Source organism: Anabrus simplex, chromosome 12, assembly GCF_040414725.1.
Source record: "Anabrus simplex isolate iqAnaSimp1 chromosome 12, ASM4041472v1, whole genome shotgun sequence".
Classification (NCBI taxonomy): Eukaryota; Metazoa; Arthropoda; class Insecta; order Orthoptera; family Tettigoniidae; genus Anabrus; species Anabrus simplex.
In genome coordinates, this window is record NC_090276.1 from 21439328 (window position 1) to 21466026 (window position 26699).

Here is a 26699-nt window from a genome sequence, read left to right on the forward strand (position 1 = left end):
GCCCTTGTAAGGCAGACCCTCCGATGAGGGTGGGCGGCATCTGCCATGTGTTGGTAACTGCGTGTTATTGTGGTCGAGTATAGTGCTATGTGTGGTGTGTGAGTTCCGGGGATGTTGGGGACAATACAAACACCCAGCCTCCGTGCCAATGGAATTAACCAATGAAGGTTAAACTCTCCGACCCGGCTGGGAATCGAACCCGGGATCCTCTGAACCGAAGGCCAATACACGAGTTTGACATGGTGACAGTGATGGCGATGATTGAAGACTATGTAGTTTACTCCATGCTTTGGACATTATTTTGAAAAATATTTTGCTCATATAGGTGCTGTAATAATTGATGTACTTTCTTGATGATCACCGAGCTCGAAAGCTGCAGTCGCTTTAGTGCGGCCAGTATCCGTTATTCGGCAAATAGTAGGTTCGAACCCCATTGTCAGCAGCCCTAAAATAGTTTTCCGTGGTTTCCCATTTGCACACCAGGCTGTACCTTAATTAAGACCACGGACGCTTCCTTCCCACTCCTAACCCTTTCCTGCCCCATCGTCGCCATAAGACCTATCTGTGTCAGTGCGACGTAAAGCAACTTGCAAAAAAACTTTCTTTTTTTGCTAGGGGCTTTACGTCGCGCCGACACAGATAGGTCTTATGGCGACGATGGGATAGGAAAGGCCTAGGAGTTGGAAGGAAGCGGCCGTGGCCTTAATTAAGGTACAGCCCCAGCATTTGCCTGGTGTAAAAATGGGAAACCACGGAAAACCATTTTCAGGGCTGCCGATAGTGGGATTCGAACCTACTATCTCCCGGATGCAAGCTCACAGCTGCGCGCCTCTACGCAAAAAAAAAAAAAAAAAAAAAAACTCTCTTGATGATCAGTATTGAAATATAGGGATGCATTGTCGAAAATGTCCATAAATGTCACTCAAAACCTACGCCAATTGATGATTTATTTCCAAAAAGACCTAACTCCAATTCACATGAGAAAATTACCAGGATTATTTCCACTGATAAGAGATTTTAAAAACACAGTGTTACTATGTGTCCTTGAAAACCATTCAAATTTTTACAGAGAAGGCACCACGCAAGAAGCGAAGGAAAAAAGAAAAAAGGTCCTATAATTATTGGTCACAACAGTATATCTTTGGAGTCTTTGATCTCACATCACGCATTCGTTGGAACACACGAACTGAACACGTGTTCTCGTAGTGTGTCTACATCGTTTAAGGGGACCGCATGCACCATGGTGTTTACAAGTCCCCAATGCCAACAAATCTGCAGGGTTAAGGTCAGGCAAACGTGCAGGCCCTCCCTAGCAAATATGTCACTCATGGAGGACCCGGTGCTCAATCATAACTACACGCTAGTATGTATACGATCAATGTTTTGGGAGGAACGTATTTCCGTCTTTTGTCGCATACCACCCTCCGTAAATTATTGGAACATGGTGATCACTGATAGTAGTGGAAGCGCACCATATCTCCGAAGATATTGGGTTTACGACCAATGCTTATAGAACCTTTTTTTTATGCGTTTACTGCGTGCTGCCTGCTCTGTAAATATTGGAACATTTTTGAAGGACACCTGAATGCACATTCTGACACTATGTTTTAAAAATCCCTTATCAATGGAAATAATGGTTGTAATGTTCTCGTGTAAGATGGAGTTAAGTTGTTTTGCAACTAAATCATTATTTGGCGTGCCCGACTCATTGGTTGAATGGTCAGCGTATTGGCGTTCGGTTGAGCGGGTCTCCGTTTCGATTCCCGGCCGGGTCGGGGATTTTAAACTTCATTGGTTAATTCCAATGGCCGGGTGTCTATGCTGTCCCCAACATCCCTGCAACTCACACACTACACGTAACACTATCCTCCACCACAATAACACGTAGTTGCCTACACACGGCAGATGCCGCCCACCATGATCGGAGGGTATGCCTTACAAGAGCTGCACCCGGCTAGAAATAGCCAAACGAAATTAAATTATTAATTATTTGGCGTATGTATTGAGTGATGTTATGAACATTTAAATGGTTTAAACACAATAATGCATTAAAAAATGAAAACCTACAACCTGTTTTCCAGTCATTGACCGGGTCAGGGATGAAATGAATGAAGCTCCCCTCCTATGGCGAGGATAGGAATTGTGCCGGCTGCCGAGGCCTGTCGCACTCCCTTGGGGAAATAATTACTGACTGATAGATGAAATGAAATGAAATGATATTAGAGAGTGTTGCTGGAATGAAAGAAGATAGGGAAAACCGGAGAACCCGGAGAAAAACCTGTACCGCCTCCGCTCTTTCCAGTATAAATCTCACATGGAGTGACCGGGATTTGAACCAAGGAACGCAGCGGTGAGAGACCGACGCGCTTCCGCCTGAGCCAAGGATGCTTCAGTAATGTATTCTATGTACATTTCACATATTGATAATCAGGAAAGTACACCAGTCATTACAACACTTACATGGGCAAAATACACTGCAAAATAATGTTCAAAACATGGAGTAAATTACGTCACATTCAATCACGCCATCCCTAACAAGTAAAGGAATGCTTCTCTCTCGTCACTAAGCTCTAGAAACTGCAAGGGTATTAGTTGGCAAGAGCTTTAATACTACTGACAGATGGAGACAGACAAGACAGATCAATTTTACGACGGAACAATTTAAGATGCCGTGCATATCGACCCTGCAGAAGTAATGTGCGCAAGTAAATTATAAACATATCTGAATTGAACTATAAAAAAATAAAAAAAAAGGTTTAGGAAATTTTGCATTTCATGGATTTTGTTACTTTGGGAATAACCTCTTCAATTTGCGAAGCACTCTGCATAACCAACGAGATTTTAGCAACCGGGTGATTTGTTAATTCTAAATACAGCGGAGTATAAGAAATATTCAGCGAGTAACTTTATGAATTCTTCCTTGTGGTAAATCTGAATAATATATTCTTGCTTACGAGAATTTCAACAGAAAATGAGAGAAAGAAGACGATAGTATGACGAAAAGGATCTTGAATAAAAAATCACTTTGAAGATTAAAGACGAATACGATTTAGTTCGGGGATGAAAGAATTGAGAGAATTTCTTTTCCTGTACTTACATAGCTGACGGAGTAGATTATTATGGATGTGTGTAGGCGCGCATTTTTATGAAAGCTTGATGGGACTTTGGTTACTAACGATAATGCGCCAATATCTGCTCCTTTATTTGTTCTTTCTCCTGGCACGAAGCTGGGCTTACTTGAATAGTTCAACTCAGGAAGACATTTCGAGAGCAAATATTCCAACGGGGCTCGGTAAATAAACCGCCTGTTATTTTAAGAATTCTCTTTCTGCGCCTTTATTTCTTGTTCAATGAAGATACTTCGTTAAAAGCTACGGTCTGAACAGGCATGGTGAGAAGAATTACTGTGCTATGAAATAATCATGATAATAATAATAATAATAATAATAATAATAATAATAATAATAATAATAATAATAATAATAATAATAATGCCCGCCTCTGTGGTGTAGTGGTTAGTGTGATAAGCTGCCACCCCCGGAGGCTCAGGTTCGATTCCCGGCTCTGGCACAACATTTGAAAAGTGGCACGAGGACTGTAACGGGGTACACTCAGCCTCGTGAGGTACACTGACTAGAGTGTGGTTCGATTCACATTTTGCCCAACCACGATGTGGTTTTCTGTGGTCTCTCACTTCTCCTCCAGGCAAATGTCGGAATTGTACCTAACTTAAGTGCATTGACGCTTCCTTCCCTCTTTCTTGTCTATCCCTTCCGATCTTGTCTTCTCTCCACAAGGCCCTTGTTCAGCGTAGCAGGTGAGGCCGCCTGGGCGAGGTACTGGTCTTCCTTCCCAGTTGTATCCCCATACCGAAAGTCTCACGCTCCAGGACACTGCCCCTGAGGCGGTAGAGGGGGGATCCGTCGCTGAGTCAGTGGGAAAACCAACTCTGGACGGTAAACGAATTGAGAAAGGAATAATAATAATAATAATAATAATAATAATAATAATAATAATAATAATAATAATGAACATCTTTCTCTTCGTTGTCTCTATTTAGTTCTGTCCTGGGCCATGTCAGGGTGGAGAATGGCGCTCTACATATCTTCAGATCGGTCCATCGCTGTTTGCTTTGTCCTTTTGGTCTCTTGTCGTTAACTACTAACATGTTAACCGTCTTCGCGATAGTGCCGGCTCATGTCTTTGGTACATGTCTAAACCATCATAGACGACTCTCGCACATGTTATCCCAAATCGGTGCAACGCCAAATCTCTCTCTGATGGATTCATTCAAATATGATCAGTGTCTTTTCTTTCCACGCCCCAAAGGGAAGGAAATATCGAGGTGAACTCAAATTAATCGAGAGCCAAAGCCAGACACAAAAGGTAATGAAGCGAAGCAATAAGGAAAAGAAGGGTGTTAACTCAGAAGGATGAGGAGTGAGGTATTTTGCCATCGCTTACCCCACTCGACCAGAAAGGGCTATTGCAGCACGACTGACCTTATGAGTAACATCAGCTGTGCTACAAATCTTGTTGCTCAGCGCCAGCCTTACCTCAAGAGATTCCATACTGCATATATTAAGAAATGGCAGCAAGCGGGACATAGGTACAGAGGTGGTCAAATTTTTATACTCATCATTATATTTTTAGATTTTAAAAATGTTACCTACAATCATCATTTATTTATTCTTAGTCTTCTTAGGGGGGATATTTGTACTCTTTATTTGCATTACTAGTCTGACATCTAATGAACTATTTAGGCGATTTAGAACATGGTATCACACTGTGCCGAATTGGCCGTAGGAAAATCTATGAAAATCTACTACAAAAAGTTATCTTCGCCACCGTGAAATGGCACACGTAGAAAAAAAGTTTTATTAACATTATTATGCTTAACGCGCTTTTCGATGGCACACGAAATCTTTCATTACATTTTAAAAGTGAATCGAAGAGCTTGACTTGAGAACATTTGTCATCCTTGAAAACTGAAGTTGGACGCTACTTTCCAGACATTTCTTGAGATAGCTGGCAATTTGAGTGAACACGAAATCCGTTCAAAATGGAAATGGATTTAATTCCTGATTCCCTTCATGAGCAGGCAATCGACCTTAAACGTGATTATGAAGCAAAGGCAGAGTTTCTAAATTTGACTGTCGAAGAATTTTGGTTAAACTATATTTCAACATACCCACAAGTTACTATGAAAGCTGCAAAGTTTCTGCTGTAGTTTCCGTCAATATATCTATGTGGATCTGGGTTTTTCTGCGCTGGTTTATATCAAATCAAGATACCCAGTACGGTTGGATGTTGAAAGTGATCTGAGGTATGCACTATCACAGTTGGCACTAAACATTAAAAAACTTGTGAAAGAAAAACAGTGACAACCCTCTCATTAATTATAACTGAAGACAATAGATGTTACTTGTGGTTAGTACCACTTACAGAATAAAATCAAGTCATGTAGTCTGAAATGTTAAGTGCAGTGAGTGTAAAATCCTCCGTAATATATTTACTGCAATTTGTTTTATTCTGTTATTGTATTATTGTCTGTCGTAAAGTTATAATTATTACTTTTAAACATTAAATATTATTTATTAATTACACATAATTGATAATTATAAGATCATTATACAATATTTTTTAAGATATTAACCATAAAAGGAAAGGTATAACTTTAAACAATAATTCGTTAGCAGAGCGTGGAATAGTTTGCGGATTTAAAGGGGGCGCAGGCGCACAAAGGTTGATAACTACTACCTTATGGCATTAGCGATCAAACTCCAAATACGCTGGTGGCGACCAGGCATTTCTAAGGACTTCTCCAATGTGTACAGACATCCAAGACGTGTACAAGAGTTTCTATGTCACTGCAGCAGTGACGACAGTCAGTGTTTGACATCGTGGGACCTGCCTGGTAATGTCCGGACTGGATGAACGTTAGCAATTACTTTGAGTGGATCTCTCCATTTACTGCCCGATAATCCCTCAAGATTTGTCATCCATCTGCTGGCTCCTGATGGAACTCAGGATAAGGAGTGATTCTTCTGATCTAGGATTTGATAGGAATAATAGTGTGATGATACTGTATATATTTGCAAGGACCAATGTTCAAATGTAGCGATGAATGGATGTACAAGAATGGTAATAATTAAGAAAGGGGTAAGGCAGGTTTGTCCACTCTCACCATACATTTTCAATTTGTCTGTGGAAGAAGTAGTATGTATTTTAAAGGAAAGGGCTAAGGGAATGAATACGAGGTGTGTTCAAAAAAAGACCGAACTTTGTAAATTGCGCGCAAACTGCAACATTGAGCGAGTTGTGACTGTGACGGCGCCTAGCGGCAACTTCTGACAACAGACCGCTCCTTTCCGCATTCCATTACCTGCATTATCACTTGAGTTAGAGCCTCTGAAGTGATTGCGTGTGTCACATGTTCGTCGAATTCTATAATGAAACAGCTTGAGGAACAACGCGTGTGCGTGAAGTTCTGCTTCAAAGTTGTGAAAACGTTTGTGGAAACACTGGAGATGAGACGTGGGTGTACGGTTACGATGTCGCAACCAAAAGGCAATCATCACAGTGGGTGGGGAAAGGTTCTCCTCGACCGAAAAAAGCACGAATGAGTCGTTCAAACATCAAGGTGATGCTGATTGTGTTTTTTTTTTATTGGAAAGGCATTGTCCATCACGAGTTTGTACCCCGAGGCCAGACAGTGAACAAAGAACTGTACCAGAATGTTTTAACGCATTTGAGAGATGCTGTGCGCAGGAAGAGGCCAGCACATGCCTCTCTCTCGGTCCGCAGTTATCTGGCAAAACACCAAATTCCTATTGTGCCCCATCCGCCCTATTCTCCCGACTTAGCTCCAGCAGACTTTTTCTTATTCCCCAAATTGAAAACCACCTTGAAAGGACATCGTTTCCAAGACATTGAAGAGATCAAGGAGAATGCGACGAGGCAACTTCGCGCCATCAAAGAAAGTGCATTCCTGGAAGCATTCCAAAAGTGGAAGAAACGTTGGCAACACGCTGTTGATAGTGCAGGGGACTATTTTGAAGGGGACAGTCTGTGAAATGATGTAAGCTACATAATAAAGATTTTCTAGCCACAGTTCGGTCTTTTTTTGAACACACCTCGTATAAATGGGAAAAGAATCCACAGTATTAGATTTGCTAATGAAATTTCCATAGTAGCAGACTCTGAGAAGAAATTACAAGACGCAGTCAAGTGAACACCGAATACCCGCTACCTTGGTATAGTTTTATTGAAAAGTAATTACCAAAAGCATTGATACATTTATCCCACTGGGAGACGAGAGAGGTAGGCCACTGCGGAACTTCCTTGTCCAAATGAGACCGACGTCCACGAATGTCTTTCTTCCTCCGTGATTCGTTGGTTTCCCCGGATAAGGCCATCAATCCACCCTACCACGTCAGGAGTACTGGCTCGATGGGCCCGTCCTGGGTGCGCATCGCCTTGCAGCGATGTACGCCCTTCTGGGAATCTCCTATCCCACTTGTGTACACTCGTTGTGAACATGCAGTGTTCGCCATACACAGCAGACATGCGACGATGAGTTTCGCGTACTCCAGCATCCTCATCCACCAGAAAACGAACCACACTTGCTGCTCTTCTTTGTGCTTGCCTGCATTTCAATAGCTGGATGAATACACTAGACTAGTCCGCGCACCAACAAAGACAGAATCCATTATGCAATTCTCCTAGCACAGCGATATCAATCAATGCTTTACTTCTCGCAGCCCAGCACTCGCTACATTCAGCTGCGCGCGGAACGACTGTCGTTTGTTTACACGCTCGCGGCCTTCTCGGGAAGGATGTTGTGAAGCTATGCTCAGAGCTGCCAACCTCTGTACGGAGGAACTAATGAGTGAGGTGCTAGTGGCAAGACGATTAGTCTGGACGGTTAGGATTCTTGCCGTGGACAAGACGATTGGTCTGGACGGTTAGAATTCTTGCCGTGGACAAGACCATTGGTCTGGACGGTTAGAAGCCGCGAAGCGGCCTTAGGCCCCTAGTTTCATGTGAAAACACGATTGGTCTGGACGGTTAGGATTCTTGCCGTGGACAAGACGATTGGTCTGGACGGTTAGGATTCTTGCCGTGGACAAGACCATTGGTCTGGACGGTTAGAAGCCGCGAAGCGGCCTTAGGCCCCTAGTTTCATGTGGAAACACGATTGGTCTGGACGGTTAGGATTCTTGCCGTGCACAAGGCCATTGGTCTGGACGGTCAGAAGCCGCGAAGCGGCCCTACGCCTCTAGTTTCATTTGGAAACACGATTGGTCTGGACTGGTTCTTGCCGTGCGGACGGTTAGGATAAGACCTGGACAAGACCATTGGTCCGGACGGTTAAAGCCGCATTGTAATTTTACATGGTGGTTTTTGTTTGTGCTTTTATTCAGCCGGGGTTGGTAACGCAATGTATTTATCAGCATTGATGGCAATGACGTCACATTCCGTTCACCATGACCAATGAGAATGCAAGAAACTACTTGAGCCATGGACGATGGCGGCTACTGTTCTTTATTAGGTTATAAAAGTAAATATATTTCTCGGGGCGGGCTGGTGGGTTCCTAGACATGGCAATGAACACATCTCTCCTCTAAAAGGAATTCCAAGTAAGATTTACATTATTTTCACTTCCCTATAATGTTATAAACGTTGGGCTGCGAGAAGTCAAGTTTTACCCGATATCAGTATCTATATGTAACAACAGTGTTGCCATGTTTCATGCGAAATCCGTGTTATGGCAGGTGTTAGGTTTTCATTTACTGCCCCTTATAAGTATAATGTTGAATGTTATGTGTGATTGAAATATTAGAAACCTAATATCGATGGTAAGAAAATAAAAAAATAATTGTGAGGAAAGATGGGAGGGGAGCTAATACAAACATAAGAACAGGAAATTCCAAAGTAGAACAAGTGCAAACTTTCTATTACATAGGACGCATTATAACTCAAGACAATAGATGAACGAAGGAAATTAAAATAAGAGTAACTCTTGCTAAACAGGTCTTTCAAAATAAAAGACATCCTTTAACAAAATATCCATATAAGTTTAGAAAAAATAAAGGTTTCCCTAAAATCCTTTGTCTGGAGTGCACTACTTTACGGTTGTAACAGCTGGATTACTGTAAAATGGAAAGATATTCATTGGAAGCAAATGAAATGTGGATTTAGAAGGAAATGAGGAGGACATGCTGGACTCAGAAAGAAAGACGAATGGAGATGTTTTAAAGGAAGTCGGTGAGCAACGGAGGCTGATAAAGGATAGCAGTGTAAGCTTAATTGGTCTCCCACCTTTACCTTTCACTCTTCCCACTCTCTGAACCTCCTCAATATCCACCTCACTAAAGTTCATCTTCATTCTGTTCTGTACAATCTTCACCACCTTATAAACTAGTGTCACTTTATCTTCTTTCGCAGCTTCTTCAACACCATATATAAAAAAATATTCTTCCTCCTTCGTTCCTGGTTCCCGTCCACAACTTCTCTCTTGAGTTTCGCCACCTCCCCCTCCAGCATCTGAACTTTCTTTCGCATTTTCTCCATTTACGCCTCATTTCTCCCCACTTTTTCCTTCACCTCATCCACCTCATTCTTAACGCACTGTCTTAAGTCCTTTAACTCCGTGGAATGATCTCTTATCTTTTCCTTTAATTGGTCTCTCTGAAACGTCTTCTTCACTTCTTTTAACGCCTCAATCTCTTCCCAACCTAGGGCACAAATTGGGCCTGGCCCTCGGTTTATCTCTACTCTAGAGCTACTAGCACCACCGCCACCAGCAGCCCTGCCATCTTCCCCATTTTCTCACCCTTCATCCTCATACTCCATTCCGATGTCTTCTTTCTCCTGCACTGCCAACTTCAAATCCTCACTCGATAAAGCTCTAGCGTTATCCCCATACTTCAGCACTCACTCAGCACATCCGCTCACACTGCTTACTCGATCGAGACTGCTGATAAAGGAACTTTGAAGGAAAAATACTAGGAAAGAAGGGAAGACATAGTTCGAGGATGTGAGAAACTTTATGGGATAACGAAGTGCAAAGAATAGGATTGAGAGGAGAATGGTTGCAGCGACAAGCCTTAGCCTTTAGTGTACGATGCTAGTGTATATGAGGAATTACAAAATTTGACCCTTTATTTGAACACCCATTTTTCTCTTCATCGCTCATGCATTCCCTGGGGGTAGTGTACCGTAGTTAAGGAACCTCCGCATTATGTAGAACAAAGAGCTAAATTGCATTAAATGTCACATAATAAATTTCCACAATAACAGCTCCGACATGTGGTAATGTCTGGATGAGACATCTTTGTATATGTGGGCAGGTACATTTTCACATATTCCCAGCGGGTGCAGTTTATGGGGTAAAATGTTCCATAGCACAATAATGTCCCTCCGAATGACGGCATCAACTCGCATAAAACTTCACCTTCATTATCTCTGTTACTGTGCGACGTCCCTATTATAAGCTGCTAGTTGGGTCGTACAGTGAGTTTGCAAAGTTAAGCTTCATTGTTATGATTCGAGCAAACTTTGTGTACATTTATTCAGAGTCGTCTTAACTGGGTGGAGTTCACAAACTTCTTATGAATAGCACGTTTCGACGGTTCGGAGCAGTACTCTCGTAACTGGCACTTTTCACGTCTTACATTAAAGCACATTTAAAGTTCGCGTACACCAGACTTTATTACAGAGACTTGTAGCTGTTAGCGTTCTGGCAATACTGACAGCCATAAGTTTTCATGTCTATTTCTGAGATACACGGGGACTTTTAATTTGGTAAGGGGAGTGAGAAAGCCCTATATTGACAATGCTAATTTGACAGAAGGGGTATCCTAATGTAGCAGGAACTATTCAGGTTACATTTTTTACCACTGGCAATTAAAACCTTCCCCTAGGTACTGAACTACAGTGCGTTTCTCTCATAGGTTGGCCGGCAGGCGCGCCCAACTTATCTGCCTCCCCTTGACTCATCACTGCCCGCTCCGCGGCTTAGCAACAACGACAGCACTTCACTCACTTTATCGGTTCATGACATGAGATAACAATTAAATTAATAAAATAAGAATTAAGAAAATCAGTAATTAAGAATTAAGAAATTAAACTCGTACCTTATGGCAGGAGATGTTGGAAATTTTCTCCTCTTGCATCCACACATTTCTGATGTCGTCTTTGGAAACTCCGATTCACACGTATAATATTTCATATTTTAGGAGAAAATGTCATTAAAGTTGCTGCAAATTAGAAACCAATCAAACGAAATAGTTTTTCTCGTTCAGTACGTGCATTAGGGCACAAACATAACTCTCTAAAAATGATCTCCTTAGCTTGTATACTTCATGGAGTAATGGGTCAGACATGTGAAAAAAGTCAATGTTCAGAAACAGAGTTTAGTCACACATTTACCTATACCAGTACCTAAAAACAGCCTCATCCATAGCAAGCATTATTTGAGTGTTTGTTATGACAGTGCCGGCAACTTCTCACACACAATTCTGGAACATATTAGTGAACGTGGATCCAAATTGTTAACAACAAGTTTATCATCTGTAATTCAAGTTTACCCAACACGGCAACAAAACTTTACTATTTATTTAAAGACTTTACACACTTTACAAAGATTACAAGGAGCAAACGTAAGTCAGAAGTATCCCATAAACAAGTCTAAATTCAATAAATTTCCCGAAAGAAAATTCTCCAACCAGAGAGTACATCGACTTATTAAAAATAAATTTAATTCTGAATATACTTTTTAACCAGGATAATGCTCTGTCGAACATGCGGATTCACCCAAAAGTCCCTTAACATTGACGAGGCAATACTTCACGGAATGTCGGAGGTTGAGAGGTAACAATAAACACATGTGATTGGTATGGAATGAGGTTTTATTGACACCCAAGTAAAGTACACAAAATGACCAACAGATAGCGCTGGACAGCAACACATCAGTGATGGCGCATGAAACCTGTGTACGGCATAAAATGAACTGAGGTAAGAGAGGGCGTCAGATGCACTTGCAATCGCTGCATATCATGCTTGGCCTCCCCGATATGACAAAATTGGTTCGAAAATGCATCATCTTAGTATTATTCGACCTTATTTTGGCCAGCACGATCTCCTGACTTAAATCGTCTAGACTTTTACCTTTGGGGTCGACAGGTTAAGTCCATCTTGTATTCGACTGCTGTTGTCGATAATTCAACTGTCTGTGCACGCACTGTGGCAGCCTGTCAGACAGTACGCATGAGAGCAGACATATGCGATCGTGTCTGATACTCAGTGCGTAGACGAGCGGGCCTGTATTCAGGCAGGAGATCTTGAACAAATCCAGCTGGCGTTACGGACGCATTTAGTTATGAGTACAGCAGTGTTGGGATGTGGAATTGCACTACCTGTACTAAAAGTCGGATAGCTCTGTAATTATACATTTCTGGGCCCATGTCGTTATAACATATTTTTCTTCTCTTTGTACCGGTACGATAAATCCATTCCTGAAATTTTACCATTGGGTTTTGATACACTCTTAACTACTGGGTTGCAGACCTTCTTAAGTAGTACCATCTAGACTGTATGTCTACCATATTTAATATTTCTACTTGCTGCCTTCTAAGAGCGACGGCTGAAATTAATTGTGACAGAGAGATAGATAGAGAGCACAAGCAGAATGATTTAAAACGTCAACATTCGTGACCTGGAGTGCCAAGATTTAGTCTATCCCTCAGAAACGTGGGATCATGACTTGGTTGCTTCGGTTCCTGGTAAAAGAGGAAGATTAAGTCACCATGGTTGATGTAAGTAAGCAAAGATCTGCAGGCAGGAACTGGGAGGTACAGTAAGAGATTCAGGAGGATCCATAAACAACCGACCAAGAAAGAGAGGAAGAAAAACACAGCCCAAGGATGCACAGTCACTGGGGAAACATCAAAACCTACACCAAACTAAATAGTTAAATATCGTAAGTTTTAGTAGGCTGAAACGAAAGAAGAAGAAGAAAAAGAAGGTACATCCAAATCACAAAACATTCCCTTATAAAACAAGTCAAGTATTTTAACGACCTTCTAAACCGTGAAAAACCAGCCAACCCGATCAAAACAAAGAAACCAGTGAGCCAAAACCTGCCATCTTCTCCACCAAATCGCGATGAAATCAATCACCACATAAAGAGACTGAAAAATAACAAGGTTCCTGGTGAAGACTCCATGATTGCGGAACTGTGGAAACATGCCCCGGAAGAAGCAATTGACATCATACACCAAACCATTGTAGGTATATGGGAAAAAGAACAACTACCAGAGGACTGGAAGCTAGCCTTGATCCATCCTTTACACAAGAAAGGAAATATAAGAGATGTGAACAATTACCGTGGAATTTCTCTTCTGTCAGTAGCCTACAAGATCCTGCCACTATCCATTCTTGAAAGACTAGAACAGCAAGTTGAACACAAACTCGAGGAATAACAAACAGGCTTTCGGAAAGGCCGATCAAGCGCAGAACGAATACTTAACCTAAAAACCATAATAAGATACCATATGCCGAGAGGCCGAACCTATGTATCTACATTTGTAGACTTCAGGAAAGCAGACGACTCCATCGACCGTGATGTGTTGCTTACCATCCTTGCAGAAATGGGAGTCGATGAGAAACTGCTGGCCAAATCCAAAATAAAATTCCAAGGATGTCTCTCTGAACCCTTTGAGATCAAGACAGGCGTACGACAGGGAGATGGGCTGTCACCTCTTTTGTTCAGCTGCGTACTTCATAATATAATACAGGAGTGGTGAAAGACGTTAAAAGAAAGAAACCTTTACAAACCCGTAAGGATTGGCACAAATAAAAATGGAGTGGAAATAGATTGCTTAGCGTTCGCTGATGATATAGCCCTTATGACAGAAAATTTCGAAAGTGCAACAGAACAATGTGTTGAAGGAAGTAGCAGAACAAACAGGTTTACAAATTTCCTTTCAAAAGACAGAAGTAATGTCAAATATCAAAGATGATACGGCACAACTAAACACCAAATATGGAACGATAAACCGTATTAGTAAATTTAAATACCTTGGGTGAATGGATTCAGCAAAATGGACTTGACAAAGAGGCCATAACAGCAAGAATCAAGAAAATGGAAGTCACTTTCCAAACCAGCCGCAACATTTACAACAAAAAGTGCTTTTCCCTAAACACAAAAATTCGTCACTACAACACTGTCGTCAAACCAGTATCACTGTATGGAATCTGAATGCCTTATCCTGTCCGAGAAATGTTTGCTTGCGGATTTAGAGAGGAAAGAAAAAATGATCCTACACGCCATACTTGGTCCAAACTACAAAAATGGCATATACATTAGAAAATCCAGGCAAGAAGTATACTCTAAGATAGAGAAGATCATGGACACAATGCGTTAAGGTAGAATTCGCTTCTGCGGTCATATACGACGGATGATCAACTCTCGATGGACGAAACGTATCTTCAGTATATTTGACTCAAAACCAAAAACGGCAATGCCATGGTACGTTAATGTCAAGAAAGATCTTAAAGAACTGGGCCTACAAGCAGAAGATACACAAGACCGAAATCTTTCCGGAGCAGCCATCAAGACTTTTGGGACTTTTCGGGACGAAACACGGGCAGCTGGTGCTAAATGGACAGAAGAACGTCGTGCTAAACACAGTGAGCTAATGAAGGCGATGTGGAGCAAGCGAAAAATGAACAAATGCCAGAATGTATAGTGAGGCTTATCGTGGTCCCTAGTTGGCCGATTAGTGAAGTTGAATGAAGCAAGTCGGTCTGGTGCGATGTATATATATGTATATATAAATATATGAAAATGAAAATAGACGTGAATTAATGAGACACTTCCAGAAATCTCAGAAATTTAAAATTTGGTACCGGAGAAGCTGATGACTCCAGGATCCCTAGATAAATGGAAAATTCTAAAAATTCCCTGAAGTGGGCACGCTGGGGGCTTCAAATTTTAGGCTCAGCATAAGAACGCAGTCGTATAATTTATCCAAATCGACAACCTGTAAGTTTCGTGGGATTAAACAATTTTTGGGATTTTCCTCATTTTTATCCCCCTTCCCTCCAAATCAAGATGACAGCACAATCTGCCAAACGAGCTAGAAAATTGAAATTCGGCGAAATTATAGCTTTTAGCCTCTTATCGACGGAAAAATTCCAAGATGTTAAAATTTTTTACTTTTTACAGCCAAGGATATCGAAATATGGAGGCAATTTTAATGACTTTGCATACATTCCTTTTGAGGTATTTGTTGGCTAAACGGTAAGTCGTATCGCAAAACGGATGGCACAATCTCGGTTCAATTTGGAGTGGACTACAACTTTGCTCCTATGATTGCTTGTCGTATCTCTAACCCTTATACGTTAAACTGGGCTCTATTTCTGGATTGTACCTAAATTTTGCACTTTCTACGCGTATAATTGATGGTTTGAATCCATTATAGGAAAGATAGGATCATCAAATTCTACACGAATATAGGCCCACCCAGTAGCCGTATGTGAGCCAAATGTTTTTACGCTGTAACATAAGTAGCTGAAAAGTAATTCAATCTGTGAAAAGCTTGCACCAATTTCACCCTATTCAACCTTTCTAAACAATCTTACCATTAAATAGATGAGATACTTGAACATATGATAGGAACAGCCATTTAGATCGCTAAATGAGGTCAAAGGCATCTACTCGTACAATCCATTTTTCGATCTGATTACCGTTTAGCAGCAGTTGAAGGTGAACATCCATGTACTTCCGTATGTCGATCTATGTTTATTAATTGGAGTCGAATTTTTGCGATCTAGAGGGGGGGGGGGGGTGTCTGTCATTGTAATCGATAGTGACTGTCAGCAGTAAGGCGTCAGCTATTGTAATCAGTACTCCCCACATCGACTTTGACTGGCAGTAAGAATGGGGTCCTCCTCCAACTCCTGTGTACCATTGTAATGAATAATTCCTTCTAGATTCGACTAGCAGAAAGCAAGGGAGCGTGCAATTTTTTTTTCAAAACTCCCTTACCCGATTCTGTTTGACGTTAAGCAAGGGTGCCTCCCACCATAAACAGATTTACGCATCTAAAATGTGACTGAGGTTAGGCATAGAGATCTGCTATTATAATGGAAACTAACCAAGTCGTTGTGACTGGAAGTAAGCTGACTGGCATTAGAAAATGCGTCTGCCATTATAATGATAACATAAATCAATTTGGACTGGCAGTAAAGAAGGTGCCTGCCTATATAATAATAACAATTCATCAACTGTAATCTGTCTGAAAGTAGGAAATGGGGCCTGCCCTTAAATGAAAATTACCGACTCCTTTGTGAATTGCAGTAGACAGGTGGACCAGCTGTTATCATCGCAACTCCGAAAGTCGCACTTTACATTGGAAGCAACGTCCGTGAACTTCCCAATGCTGTTTCTCGGATAACGCCAAGAGGCATGCAATTTAAAAATCTTACTCACTTCATGTACAGTAATTTACTTCGATATCCGTATACAATGTAGAGTACCGCAGCGAAGCACGGGTACATTTGCTAGTCCCTCATATTACTGTGCTGGCACCGAGCTCTGTAGCTGCAGTCTCTTAAGTGCGGCCAGTATCCAGTATTCGGGAGATAGTAGGTTCGAAAACCACTGTCGGCAGCCCTGAAGATGGTTTTCCGTTGCTTCCCATTTTCACATCAGGCAAATGCTGGGGCTGTACCTTGATTAAGGCCACGGACGCTTTCTTCCCACTCCTAGCCTTTTCCTATCCCATCTTCGCCATAGGACCTATCTATGTCGGTGCGACGTAAAGCAGCTTGAAAAAAAATGAAGTCCTGGCCTGAATTTTCAGTGCCTAAAATACCCCGGCTTATACCACATCTCAGTTATTAGCTTATCCTGGCTAAGAGATACCTAAGAGGTTAATGCTTCACTTCCGTCTCATGGTAGAAGAGTGAAACGTAGTCAGATATGGAGACAGTGAGAAAAATGGATCATTTATAAACGGACGAATTTAATTACAAAACGATCTCGTGCGTTTATAACTGCATGAATAATTCAATGGTGAGTGAAAATCTCGTTCATTTAATATTATCCTGTTATAAAATATAATTATATGCACTGATCAATTAACTCTCCATTTATATTAATTCGAAATTACTCGCCTGGGATCAGTGGCCACACTGCACGTGATTTAACTGATAAGGTTCCATAGAGAGTAACAGTGAAGAGAAATAAATAAATACATTTGTGTATTTCACTTCTTCTAACGTCATGGCCTTACGTAGTCTCAGGACATCTATACTGGTACCGCAGAAAGCTAGAGACATTGTGAAGTGGAAGAAACTGAGGAAGAACGATTGCATGTTGGTTCCCGCTAAAGGACCCCTATAAATGAGAAAATATGTATGGTATAAGCGCTCAAAAATGAGCGCATGGTAGATTATGTTCCTCTTTCTAATCTTTTATCAGACTTACTTTCAATTATCAAAATATAATTTACCTCCCATCTCCACAGCAAACAATATACGAAGGGTGTTCAAAAAGTAAACAGAACTATTAAAATAGTGCGCCAAACCGCAGGAGTAACGCGCTGAGGCCACTGAATGCAAGTAGCGTCAGGTTTAGAAGAGAAACTGCCGTTTGCAGCGTTTCGCTCTGACCGTTAGTTGGCGAGCTACAGCCGCTGAAGGGATCACGTCCACAAACTGTTCGTCAGATTAATGTCAAAGTGACGATGAAAGAGCTTGAAGAAGAACTTGAAAAACTTCTTTACGAAAACAAGCGATGAGGCGTGTGTTTATGGCTGTGATATTGAAACAAAGGTGAAGTCATCGCAATGGGTGGACAAAGGGACTCCTGGTCCAAAACAAAGAAGGCATGCGCCGGTCAAATATCAAGGTGATATTGATTGTGTTTGTTTTACTGCAAAGGCATTGTCCATCGGGAATTTTTACTACATGGTAAAATGGTAAAGGAGGAAGTTTACCAGATAATTCTTGCACGTTTGAGGGATGCTGTGCTCAGGAAGTGGTCTGAATTGTGGAGAAACCCGATTTGGCTGTTACAACATGACAATGCGCCATTTCACGCGTCGCTCCTCGTTCGTAGCTATCTAGCAAAACATCACACTCCCGTTGTGCCCCATCTACCGTATTCTCCGGACTTAGCTCCAGCGGACATTTTCCGTTTTCCAAAACTTGAAACCACGGTGAAGGACACCGTGTTTATTTACACGGTGTCTGGCGGATAAGTAAAAATACCATTACGGAAGGTAGGAATGAATATCCGCAGTTCGTAAAATATTAGTCTTTAAACGGGTTGTCTGAGGGAAGAGCTTGGAGTAGAGTACGATGTTTGTGAAGTAGGTAGTAGCTCGTATGCTCCTCGGCTTATGTCACCCGCCATACACGTTATAACGCATACTGCCTGAAGCAATTCTTTTGACTGAGCGAGTTAGTTGCGAGGTTTCTGCCATATACCTGCGAGCTTGCAATCGAGAGATAATGAGTTCAAATCTCACCGTCGGTAGCCCGGAAAAGTCTTTCCCTGTTTTCCCATTTTTTTACACCGGGCTGTACCTTAATTAAGGAGCTGTCTGACCGAGGCGTGCTCAGGTCACCTTAAGGACGTGGGTTCGATTCCCCGCCAGGAAGTCGTAAAATTTAAGAAGAAACAAGATTTCCATTTCCGGAGGTGCATATGGCCCTGAGGTACACTCAGCCTGAATAAGAAATGAGTGCCAGGTTAATTCCTGGAGCAAGGAACTAACCAATCTACCCCGCCAAGTGCCGAGGGTACGGATTGTGGAAGGCTTTTCCTTTCACCCCTCCCTGGGACTTCATGGAGTGCATGGATGTAACTTTGCATTGCTTTTGTATCTGAAAGCCACGGCTACTACCTTCGCATTAATATCCCTTCTCCATCTTTGCGTTATGGAACACCTTCTTCCTGGTGGACAGAACAAAACGGACCATGAAAATATTTACAGTAGGACGGACGTGGGATTGACCCTTGTTAATGAACATCACAGAAGATACTGGAAATGCCCTTATCTGAAGAAATGAAAAAACTGAGGATCCAAAAGTTCCGACTCCACTTCACGCAGAAACCACTGGCAGAACTCAATCCGCGAAGGTTCGTCTAGACGCTTTAATGCATGCATAACAGTACATTTGTAAGGATACAAATGCAGGTCTGTTTCATAATATTTCGACAAGACGATCCATTAATTCCCACTTGCACATGTAAAGGGTGTTGAGATTTCGTCGCACTTCGTTCGAGGTTTCCCTTCACTTATCATTCTTATTATTTTTATTTTAAATAATTCGGAATTTCAGGTTTACTTCTGTTCGAATCTTACAAAAGGTTAAAATTCTAGGTAACGGACAGTAGTCTCTGAAGTGTTCATGGCAATGTTGGTTTAACAGCGGCTTCTCCGTTTCATCTTCGTTATCTGGTCATGACTAGAGTACGGAGAGACGCTGTGAAGTACAGTGAACTGGACTCCACACGGCAAGTGTCTCTGGCAGCTGTGGCTGTCAAACACTTTCCCTAGACTTCTGTGCAACATTCATGGCACTTCAGTAGGATACTGTCCAAAACAAGAAACCGTAATTCAAGGAACATTAGAAAGAAACTACGATATGACAGAATAAATGAGAATTTAGTTCATTTTAAAATAAAAGAATAGTTTTGTATATCGAGAAGTTTGTTTTAGGTCTATAATCGGAATGACACAAATGATGAAGTATCCTTCTCTGTTTTGACCTATCTGATGCTACTTTTAGAATGATACACAACTGATAATAAGTTAATAATTTAATTGTCCCACTCTTTTTCAATGCCCATATAGAACAGGTGGTAAAATGTACAAAGAGGAATTTGGAAAAGAAAGCACAATCCAAGAAGAGGAAGTCGAAACTCTGACATTTGCCGATGATGTTCTTATTTTATCAAAAGCTGCAGAAGATCTAGAGGAATTGGTGAAAGATTTGGGCAGATTCTTTGGGAAGGAGTGCATGATGAAAATAAATAAGTCCAAAACTAAAGTTATGGAGTTCAGTCGAATGAAGTCAGGCGATGTAGTAATTATTAAATAAGGAAATGATCTTAAAGGAACTAGTTGAATATTGTTACTAGGGTAGTAAAATAACTAACGATGACAGAAATAAGGAGGATATAAAATGCAGACTTACACAATCAAGGAAGGTCTTTCTTAAGAAAAGAAATTTGCTTACTTCAAACATTGATTTAGGGATTAGAAAGATATTTTTGAAGACTTTCGTCTGGAGTGTGGCATTGTATGGAAGTGAAACATGAATGATAACTAGCTCAGAAAGATAGACAATAGAAGATTTTGAAATGTGGTGTTACAGACGAATGCTGAAGGCGAGATAAGTAGATCGACTCACAAATGAAGATGTACTAAATCGAATTGGTGTCAGGTGATCAATTTCTGTTAATAACCTACTTTTTTTCTTTTCTTTTTTTTTTGCTAGGGGCTTTACGTCGCACCGACACAGATAGGACTTATGGCGACGATGGGATGGGAAAGGCCTAGGAGTTGGAAGGAAGCGGCCGTGGCCTTAATTAAGGTACAGCCCCAGCATTTGCCTGGTGTGAAAATGGGAAACCACGGAAAACCATTTTCAGGGCTGCCGATAGTGGGATTCGAACCTACTATCTCCCGGATGCAAGCTCACAGCCGCGCGCCTCTACGCGCACGGCCAACTCGCCCGGTGGTGATCAATTTAGCTGAATTTGACGGGAAGATATATAATGGTAGGATACAACTTAAGATACCCAGAACTCGTTCAGTTAGTTTTCCAGGGCAGTGTAAATCAATCAATCAATCAATCAATCAATCAATCAATCAATCAATCAATCAATCAATCAATCAATCAATCAATCAATCAATCAATCAATCAATCAATCAATCAATCAATCAATCAATCAATCAATCAATCAATCAATCAATCAATCAATCAATCAATCAATCAATCAATCAATCAATCAATCAATCAATCAATCAATCAATCAATCAATCAATCAATCAATCAATCAATCAATCAATCAATCAATCAATCAATCAATCAATCAATCAATCAATCAATCAATCAATCAATCAATCAATCAATCAATCAATCAATCAATCAATCAATCAATCAATCAATCAATCAATCAATCAATCAATCAATCAATCAATCAATCAATCAATCAATCAATCAATCAATCAATCAATCAATCAATCAATCAATCAATCAATCAATCAATCAATCAATCAATCAATCAATCAATCAATCAATCAATCAATCAATCAATCAATCAATCAATCAATCAATCAATCAATCAATCAATCAATCAATCAATCAATCAATCAATCAATCAATCAATCAATCAATCAATCAATCAATCAATCAATCAATCAATCAATCAATCAATCAATCAATCAATCAATCAATCAATCAATCAATCAATCAATCAATCAATCAATCAATCAATCAATCAATCAATCAATCAATCAATCAATCCATCCTTAGGGCTGACGCCAGGTAACAGATTCACTACCAGTTGTTTATGTATGATTTCATAATAGTAGGAAAATTACCAAACATCTACTCTGATGAATTATTCCAAAGCTTAATTCCTCTTAACGTAAACGCGTTTTGATCCAATTTGTCCTCTTGAGTTCCAACTTTATCTTCATTACTTTTAAAAGCTCCACTGAAGCTTATTCGTCAACTAATGTCGTTCCAAGCGATTTCTCCACTGAAAGCTTCAAACATCCCTCTTAGTCGAACTGTTTGTCTCCTTACTCCCAAGTCTTCCCAGCCCAAATTTTCCAACAATTTCGTAACACTACTCTTTAGTCAGATATCACACAGAAATATTCGCGCTGCTTTCCTTTGAATCTTTTCAAGTTCTTATATCAAGTATTCCTGGTGAGAGTCCCATACACTGGAACCACACTCATGTCTCATGCGGCTAAGGAAAGTATTTTTAGCCATTAGTAGGTTAGAATGCAAACGTATGTGAACAAGGCGCAAGTATCATCTAGTCGCTCTACAGTTATGTAGGTGAGGTGCATACATTTTAGGGGTTCTGATACTACAGATCGCCAATATTCATGCAAATATCACTACAGAACTGCCGTGCGGATAACATACACTTGCGCCTTGGTTAAATACGTTTGAATTCTAACCTACTATTGGGTAAAAATTATTTTCCCTATGTCATGTCATTAGGCCTTTCCGCAGAACGATTCAAAATTCAGAGAATCCTGTATCTTCCCATTGATGCTTTCACAGCTCGTACTTGTAGACATGATACTGTATAGACTGTTGGGCTTATGCCGTGTGAAGAAAATAATGTGAAATTCTTTACGTTTCGCAGAGAACTGTGCTCTGCGTCATCAGAAGAAAATCTCGACTGTCCACGAGAAAGGCTTCTTAAACAATGACCTTTTGAACTTTAGACGTTATAATAGAATTGGTAATGGTACGTTCATTCGTCACCAGATGGCTCCCCGGACGTTACACAGCGCTAGCGTTCGAAGCGAAAGCTGACCGAACCATCATAATCAGTCTAAGACGGTCACATAACATGTGTACGTGACATATGACATTGACACAAGCCTGGAATTAAATATCTGGCGATGAGGAACGTACGAACGTACTTTCTGTCTTTATTTCTTTCTTTCTTTCTTTCTTTCTGGGGGACGATGGAGGTGATGCAGATGCAAAATTCAAAGAAAGTCTGGGGTAATATGGGGAAGTGTTATGAAGGTATGGTAAATTTCTTCAAGAAGGAAGTGAATTTTCAGAATTTCATTGTAACAGCGTTCTGTTTTGAGGTCAAGATTTCTGTAGAACTTGAAGATTGGAGTCAGTTTAAAGTATTAGTCAGAGGTAACAGAAATGCAAGTAGCGAAAGTTATAGTTAGTGAAACAGACGGAAATTTTGGTCTAATTTACTTCCACAGATGCCTTGCATATAACGGTTCATAACTGAATTGTGTGTTTTCTTGACTATGAATGAGATGAGCGGAAAGTGACTATACTTATTCTACTTGACTTCAGTAGTGCGTTTGACACAGTAAATATTGACATATTATTAGCGAAACTACAAAGATTTAATCTGAGTCCCCCTGCTATTCAGCTCTTTGCTTCGTACCTCTCCAATCGGCGACAACGTGTTGTCATAAACGGCACTACCACAGACTGGAAGACGAAGCAAACAGGTGTCCCACAGGGATCCGTGCTTGGACCTCTTCTGTTTACTCTATATATCAATGATATATCTTCTCAGTTCAGTAACTGTAAGTATCATTTATATGCAGATGATCTACAAATATATTATCACTGTAAAGCTATTGATATTGAGTTTGGAATTCATCAGATGAATTCCATTTTAAATCTGATTAGCTCCTATTCTAATAAGAATTGTTTATTAATTAATCCTAAAAAGACACAAGCTATTATAATAGGGCAACAAAGGCAGTTAAATATCCTTAATAAGAAATTATTGCCTTCACTTTCGCTTTGTGGTGTAGCTATACCATTTCAGAAGTCGGTAAAAAATCTTGGAATTATCATAAGTGACACACTAGATTGGAGTGAGCACATAACAAGCATCTGTAGGAAAATTCACTCGTCACTTCACCCTCTCAAAACTCGCCAATCACTTCTTCCACTAAGCTTGAAAATTAAAATTATCCAGACCCTCATATTTGCCATACTTAATTATTGTGATATTGTAATGATAGATGCCACCATGGAACAGACACTAAAATTACAGAGGGCAATGAACTCATGCATTAGGTTTATATTTTCAATTAAATTTTCAACTCATATCTCCCCCTATTATGAACTTCTCTCCTGGTTAAAAATCGATAAACTACGACATCTTCACGTTGCTACTCTCGTATTTCGTCTGCTGAATGAATCTAAACCCCAGTATTTATCCTCAAAGTTTAATTTACTCTCCTCCTCTCAGGAACACAACACACGATCGACTACGACACTCTCAATTCCTGTGCATCGCTCATCTTCATTTAACCGCTCCTTTCAAGTGTCTGGTGCAAGGCTTCCAGTTAGTGTTAGGAATTGCACTGCCTTAGCTTCTTTCAAGCGGTCTTGCCGAGATTACCTATTAAATGTATAACCAGCTTGTATGAATGGCAGTATGAATGGAAGAATGAATGAGGTTAGGATTTATATTTTGTTAAATTATTTCATTATTCTGTTTTATAAAGTTTATTAGATATGTGGTTATTTCATTATTCTGTTTTATAAAGTTTATTAGATATGTGGTTAAGTGTAAGAGAGGGCCGTGAGCCTTAACTTCGCCACAAATGAAGGCATGAAATAAATAAATAAATAAATTTTCGTATAATCAGAAAATCTATTTTTCATTCATTAAATTTTGGAGATCCCTTCTGTTACCAGGAAATCATATTTCGTTAGTGCGTCATTTTAAAGGGCAACATATTGTTGTAAGTTTCAATTTTTTGCAGTTATTAAGCTTCCGGTGATGCAGTTAGCACTAACACATTTCTGCATTTTTTTTACCTTTTTAGCATTTTTGGAAGGAAAATAGAATATGAAAATCAAATATCGCTGGAGAAAAGTACACCCGGTCTATAAAGTCAACCTGAGAGGATTTGTCGTGCCGACCACACGAGCCCTTGGGGCTGGGCAGTAGTGTTGGCTCCTGAGGGTATGATTCGAAACAGTGTATCGATTCATTCAACTGTCCGAGTGAATCGAATCGCAGCGATTGTGCTCACGGCACACGATTCAGCTGACTCGCAGCGGACAGTGCTGAGTGGCGCACTCACGGATCAGTCAGACACAACACTGGACATTGTCGGAGAGCCGAACTTCCGCTGCGAGCGGGACATGCAGAGCCATGGCTCGCTGAATGAATCGTACGCTGAATGAATAACGATATAACAATATCAACTTGCATTCACTGTCCTCTACTTACAGGGAGGTTTAAATAATAATAGGATTTATTTGCAGTGTTAATATGGTAGTGAAAACATAATTCCAAAGTAGGTAGTAAGTAGGTAGTCTATTAGGTTATTCTATTTATTAGTTTAGTTAGTATTATAAATTAGTTGACTATTAATTCAACTTGGCACTCTAGCCTACCCTACGACTGTGAGTTATGCATGTTCATGACCATTCAAAATTATCTGTTTTATATGGGGAAGAACTGCGCAGTATTCTCTCAGTTCAATGTCACATCATTGCACAAAACTTCAATCATCGAATCACCGATGTAAGTCGACAGTGAGTAAGGAGCCGATTGATACAGTAACTTAATTAAAATAGAGTGAATCAGAAAACCGTGAATACAGACAAATTTCAATGGTCTTTGACATCATTTACAGTTGATAGGGAATCTGCCACCTGCGCGACTGCACTATATGCAGATCATTGATGATTGTGTGTATAGATATGTTTTCATCTAATTCTATATACTTATTTAATGAAGTTGTCACTGTGAGGGAAAGGCTTTGTAACATCGTAACTTGATGTGAAGAGGTGGCTGCAGGAGAAACCTGAAGCTGAAAGTTAGGTGACGCATGGGAAAGTAGTTCATAGAACGAAAACCAGATGGCAGCAGCAAGCATTGCATGCTGTTGCTGCTGTCTATCAGCACACATTACACAGATGCAATAGGACGGTCACTCTAGTGTACCATGAATCGGATCACTGTAAGTAATGTGAACGGAATCAAATGAATCCATTCAGTAAAATGAATCGAATAGCCCATTAATACTGAGCAGCGGTCGCTTGGTAGGCCATGGTCCTTTGAGTCTGTTGAGCCAGGGGGTTTGGTTTGGTCTTGAGAATAATACAGATTCTAAAACCGAAGGATGATTTATTTGTGTATTCGTATATACACAGACAGACTTTTCATTCGTCCTCATCTGTAAGTAAATTCATACTTGAAGTATTGTTAATTTTATCTATATTTGAAATATTAGAATTCATAAGGGAAACACTTGCCAATTAATTCCCTTTCAGCACCTGGTCACCCAGCAGTCTAATCGGGACAGAGTATATATACTCTTGTAATGGATTCCAAGATAAACCCAATTATAATTGACAGTTTAATCTTCCACCCTGCAGCACATGGATAAGAACACCTAATGGAGTTCGTATCAAGGAACAAAAGAACTTCGTTCACGTTACGTGTAGGAGGCACGCTACACTGTTTAAAAGTAAAGATCTCGAGACAATGTTATTTTCTTTGAAGAAACTACGTCAAGAAAAGGAACAAGTGATATTTAATTTAAGATACACCAGGGGGCGTGAGTTTAATATACACACAGAGGAGAAAACATGTTTCAATCATTTAGGAGTCGAACACAATATACAGGAGAAGCAAAGTAATTATTCGCTGTACGGAAGTGCAAGCTGGGTGGACTCAGGATACCTGATTAATAGTGACTGGTTTTACAAACAGATGTAAACAATGGAATAACGGTGCTCGGAATGAGGACAGGAAGGGTAATTTAGGAAAGTTTTTATTTTAAATTTTTACAATTTGCTTTACTTCGCATCGACACAGATAGGTCTTGTGGCGACGATGGGATAGGAAAGGCCTAGGAACGGGAAGGAAGCGGCCGTAGTCTTAATGAATTTACAGCCCCATATTTACC